The following is a 6000-nucleotide window of genomic DNA, read 5'->3' on the forward strand; positions in this document are numbered from 1 at the left end:
CGAGGAAACGCCGCAACAGCCTCCACCTTCGCTGGCAGAGGTGTCGCACCGCCCTTGGTGACGCGGTGCCCCAGGAAATTGATGTCCGACACCCCGAACTGGCACTTTGCAGGATTGATGATTAATCCGTGTTCGTTGAGCCGTGTGAAAAGGGCTCGGAGGTGGGACAGGTGCTCCTGCACTGAAGCGCTGGCGACGAGTATGTCGTCGAGGTAAACAAACACAAACGGCAGGTCCCGCAGCACCGAATCCATCAGGCGCTGGAACGTCTGAGCGGCATTCTTGAGTCCAGAAGGCATCCGCAGGAACTCAAAAAAGTCCAAAAGGCGTTATCACTGCTGTCTTGGGAATGTCCAGGGGGTGCATGGGCACCTGGTGGTATCCACGCACCAGGTCCACCTTGGAAAACACCCCCGTACCGGCCAGATGCGCCGAAAAGTCCTGAATGTGCGGCACCGGATAGCGGTCAGGCGTAGTGGCGTTGTTGAGTCGGCGGTAATCCCCGCACGGGCGGAACCCGCCGTTCGATTTGGGAACGACGTGCAGGGGGGAAGCCCAAGGACTGTCGGAGCGGCGGACAATGCCCAGGCGCTCCATGGTTGCGAACTCCGCCCTCTCTACAGCCAGCTTAGAAGGGTTCAACCGCCGGGCCCTGGCGTAGACAGGAGGCCCCCCGGTAGTGACGTGGTGTTCCACGCCATGCTTAGTGGTAAGCGCAGAGAAGGTGGGTAGCGACAGGTCTGGAAACTCGGCCAACAGTCTGAGAAACGTGTCTGCACCTGACAGCGAGCCTGACAGCCCGTCGTACGCTGCGCTGCCAAGTGTGCACACGAGGGAAGAAAACGTTAAGGCATCAACCAAACGCCTATTCTTAACGTCCACTAAGAGTCCATGAGCACACAAAAAATCCGCTCCGAGGAGGGGAAAAGAAATGTCCGCTGTCACAAAATCCCAGCTGAAACGCTGTCCTCCGATGCACAAACACATAGGCCTCACGCCGTACGTGCGAATGGGACTGCCGTTAGCCGTCGTCAATCGCAGTCCGTGCCCCCCACGGGCGACGTCTTCACTCGACGCTGGAACTACGCTCCGTTGAGCGCCTGTGTCACACAGAAACAGGCTCCCCGAAACGCTGTCGCTGACGAAGAGGAGCCTGCACGTGCCGCCGACGCTCAGAGCCACTACTGAGCGCCGGCCCCTCCGTTTCCCGGGGGTTTGTAGCTGCACGGAGCGATGCATCTCTTCGCCCTTGTCCCGAAACGTGCGTGGTAAACACACTCTCCGGCGTCTCCACGCCGGCTAGCCACAGCCGTGTCCGGCCTCCGCCACGCTTTCTTGACTGCCGGTGGGCCGCTGAGCGTCGCGGCTAACGTCTCTGCTCCGTGACAGGCGTGTTGGCCAGCGCCGTCTGTACCCGGGGAGGCAAGTGACGCAGGAAAATCTCCGTGAATAAAATCCGGGGATCTTAACCCCCCTAGCGGATTTAGCATTTTCTCCATTAGCTGGGATGGCTTGCTGTCTCCTAGGCCTTGAATGTCAAGTATCTGGTGGGCCCTCTCCTTAGCAGATAAGCTAAATGTCTTAAGGAGAAGGGCCTTAATCGCCTCATATTTGCCATGATGTGGGGGGGCTGCGATGAATCCCACCAACCTGGACGACGTGGAGCTCCCCAGCGCTGCTACCACATGGTAGTATTTTAGGTCCCCGTCACGGACCTGTCGGCAGGCGAAATGTGCCTCCACCATGCCTCCGCGGCATGCTCCCAGAATTCCGGCAGCTTTATGAAAACATCGCGCTCAGCCATGTTCGTTAATTTTCCGGAAACTTTCTCGGAAAAGTCAGGGTCACCAGTGTAGTGCCGTGAAAAGAGAGTCGGAGGCGGTGTATTAAGAATGGAGTTCCAATCTTTATTATCCATTACTTTCAGAGAGGTAAACACATGCACTGCTCTGCCTGATGAGCTAGCAGGAATGGCAGCTAAAGCTACAGGTGTTCCCCACTAAAGGGTCCGTGTGGCAACACAATAAGCAAGGTGAATTATGTCCAATAACGTGTCACCACAATATATATATTTATATACAGTGCAATAAGCTTCTTAGTGCAATACGAAGCTACAGGGACGTTAATAATGTCGGTAATATTAACTTTATTTAATACAACATTTACGGTACAAGATTTAATCATACAGCCCATGTATCATAATGAATTACAGCAAACATGTGCAATATATCCATTATTACAGCTCCGTGAAATGGCAGTAAGACGATATGGATCCGTTCTTATTGTGCATCCATGGGTAAAGATAAACGCAACTCACATTGGTTTCTCATACAGCATCTCTGTAAACTACGTGTATTCACTGAATTTCATCTCTGCCTTTAACGGCTCGTTGTAGCCATGGATGTATAATAAGGTTGTAGCTCCAATAGCTCCAGCCCCACCCTCCCTGGGAGCACAGTGTGCTCTGATTGGTCGGGACACGTAACATGAACGTGCCGGGCGGCGCGGTCCCGTGGGTTAGATGCGTGTTCATAATGCAGAGGGAAATAACTCTCAAGAATAACGTTATTAGCTAATTTTTACAACTTGAGGAACGAATGTTTTTAATAAGGGCTATACAAGTGTTCATACTGGGTAGTTTATTTAGTTTAAAAAAAATTATCCAACGAGTTACAGACCACTCTTTCCCCATGTAAGTCAATGGGAAAAAGTGTTTCCGGGCCTGGCAACCAAACGGAAGTGTAGTACCGCCGTTTGGCCAGCACGAATATTTTCATCTGAGTCCGGCGCACTTCCTGGGGGTTTGGCTCCAATCCCCGCGTACATCCGGCACACACCTTCCAGAGATGACTACAAAGCCTGGGGAAAACTATCAGTCGGGACCAAGCGGCAAACTGTGGGGTAGAGCCATGGATGTATAATAAGAACTGGATACAGCGTGGGAGGTGGGGCCTCATTCATTCCTATGAGAGCTGCTCATTAGCGCATGATGATAAAATGGCCCAACTTTTGAGAGAGTGAAACGTCACAGATTACCCAGCATGCCTGAGAAGTACCCGTATGTGCACTCATAGAGCATGCGCAACTTTAACCAAAATGCTCGTTCACATCAAGCACGTCAATTTGCGTACACGTAACAGCACCGCGCGTTCATGACAGCATGGTAATGAATTGTTGTTATCATGGATTTGATATGAACGAGGCGGCAGTTAGCAGCTAGCGGCTAGCTAGTAATGATGCTAATGTACACATCAATCGTTATGTACTTATATTACGCTGTAACAGGATCTAGTGATATCCAACAGAGCTTCATTTAGCATGAAATAATTATTGCACTGTATATATATATATATATATATATATATATATATATATATATATATTTATATATAGCCTATTTATATACAGTGCAATAAGCTTCTTAGTGCAATACGAAGCTACAGGGACGTTAATAATGTCGGTAATATTAACTTTATTTAATACAACATTTACGGTACAAGATTTAATCATACAGCCCATGTAGTATGATAATGAATTACAGCAAACATGTGCAATATATCCATTATTACAGCTCCGTGGGATGGCAGTAAGACGATATGGATCCGTTCTTATCCAGGGGTAAAGATAAACGCAACTCACATTGGTTTCTCATACAGCATCTCTGTAAACTACGTGTATTCACTGAATTTCACTCTCTGCCTTTAACGGCTCGTTGTAGCTCCAATAGCTCCAGCCCCACCCTCCCTGTGAGCACAGTGTGCTCTGATTGGTCGGGACACGTAACTTCAACGTGCCGGGCGGCGCGGTCCCTTGGGTTAGATGCGCGTTCATAATGCAGAGGGAAATAACTCTCAGAATAACGTTATTAGCACATTTTTACAACTTGAGGAACGAATGTTTTTAATAAGGGCTATACAAGTGTTCATACTGGGTAGTTTATTTAGTTTAAAAAAAATTATCCAACGAGTTACAGACCACTCTTTCCCCATGTAAGTCAATGGGAAAAAGTGTTTCCGGGCCTGGCAACCAAACGGAAGTGTAGTACCGCCGTTTGGCCAGCACAAATATTTTCATCTGAGTCCGGCGCACTTCCTGGGGGCTTGGGTAGAGCCGGGAAGCCAATACGGAAGTGCCACACACTGCAGTTCATATATTGGCCGATAGGCGATGGCTGCAGAAAGGAGCAATTTCCATAGACCCCCATCTTAAAATGCCCAATTTTACAGCAGAAAAAAACATGTTTCTACCCCTGGCTCCATACATTTTATTATCGATATAGTTAGATTCCACCTTCATGATTATGGATCTGTGAGTGAATTGTTTTCTAACGCGACCCTTTTATTTATATTAGGTCTTAAATTGTGTGCATAAATTAGGGCGTGGTCACATTGAGTGGCGGCTCTGTCAAGTGCCGGCCGCTGTTAGCTTCTTGTCTCTCTGCTACCTGCTCCGTAAAGCTAGCTACAGGGACTCTGCCTGCTCAGCTCATCCAGGAAACACAACTTGTAGCCGGCCGTGGTTGTTTGTTCTTCATGCTTATATATCGGACTATTGTGACTCGCTCTGCGGTTAAAACAGACGGTGCATGAATGCGGTTTTGCGGTAAGTGAAATTCGAGTGCTTTATTTATGTGTTAATGATTTTAATCAGCTACGTAATTAATGGTAAGGCTTGGTGTTAGCATGTAAGCTAGTGGTAGCTACATCGGTGCTAACGATGCTAATCGTTGCCTCCAAGTTAAAATCATAGACTGTATATATAAAGGTTAAAACGAAATAGACAAGTGTTAAGCGTTAAGTGGGATAATACTGTTGAACAAACGGCTTCTGTTTGAGGTTGATAAAATAAGGTTACATTCTTAGAGATATTTTATTATGTAGGTAGGACTGTATGCATCTAAGGTTAATTTAAATTGGCTATGCTCTAGTGATGGGAATTCAGGCTCTTCTTGGTGAGCCGGATCATTTGGCTCGGCTCACCAAGAGCCGGCTCTTTCGGCTCCCAAACGGCTCTTCAGTTTACCACTTATTATACCTTTTAATTAAATCAAATGTAGCCCTGTTTTGACTAATGATTTATATGTGTACACATATATCACTTAAATTATTCAATACATCCTTTGTACTGAAGTATTCAAAAGTAAAAATTACATGTTTAATATAAATGATTTGCTGTGGCCAATTGTTTTCATTGCATTTACAGACACGTGCAACTCTCTGATACCACCCAATGAATGCATTGACTTGCTTGTAGAACCACGCTACACAAAACAGATAGCAACACCTATAAAACTATTTTAAAAAAGGGGCTACTGTATCGACCTATATAAAGTATATAAATATTTTTTTTTCCTTCAAAATACCAAAAAGATCCTGCATTTTAGCCATGCCTCATTTCGCTCTATTTGCTCTTTCCAGCGCTGTTTTTGCAGAGGGCTGATTCTGTGAGCTGCAGCTGACCACGCCCCCCTGCAGGAGAGGGGAGCGTGCTCTGAGATCAGCTGCTGGGCTGTCAGAAGAGGGGGAGAATCTCCGTCCTCCGTGTTTTATTTTTATAGAAGTAAGAAGAGAAGTAATGGGGCAGAAACCCTCCTTTTTACGCAGCGGTTCAGACATAGACATCAAACGGCGACACATATTCAGTTGCCAGTTACTTTGGCATTAGAGCAGGGATATCTAGATACTTTCCAAGGTCTGACATAATGAATTGTGCTACTTTTAAAGCAAGCAACGATGTTTTCAAATCTGTAATCAAAAAGCTCCTCAAAAACACTATCGAAGCAGTTCCTGCCGTTGCTACGTTAGTTCAAACAGTAACAACGGATTACTTTTCTTAGCGGATGCATGTCAATTTAAATCAATACATAAAACTATTTTTTAAATCACTAAAATCATTTTCTAAATCCATAAAAGCATTTCCATTAATATTGGGAGTCATGTCGTTACTTTGTTGAGAATGTGGCCATGTAATAAGCGGGATAATGTGCACATTGCACATTAC

This window comes from Gymnodraco acuticeps, unplaced genomic scaffold (genome assembly GCF_902827175.1).
Source record: "Gymnodraco acuticeps unplaced genomic scaffold, fGymAcu1.1, whole genome shotgun sequence".
Classification (NCBI taxonomy): Eukaryota; Metazoa; Chordata; class Actinopteri; order Perciformes; family Bathydraconidae; genus Gymnodraco; species Gymnodraco acuticeps.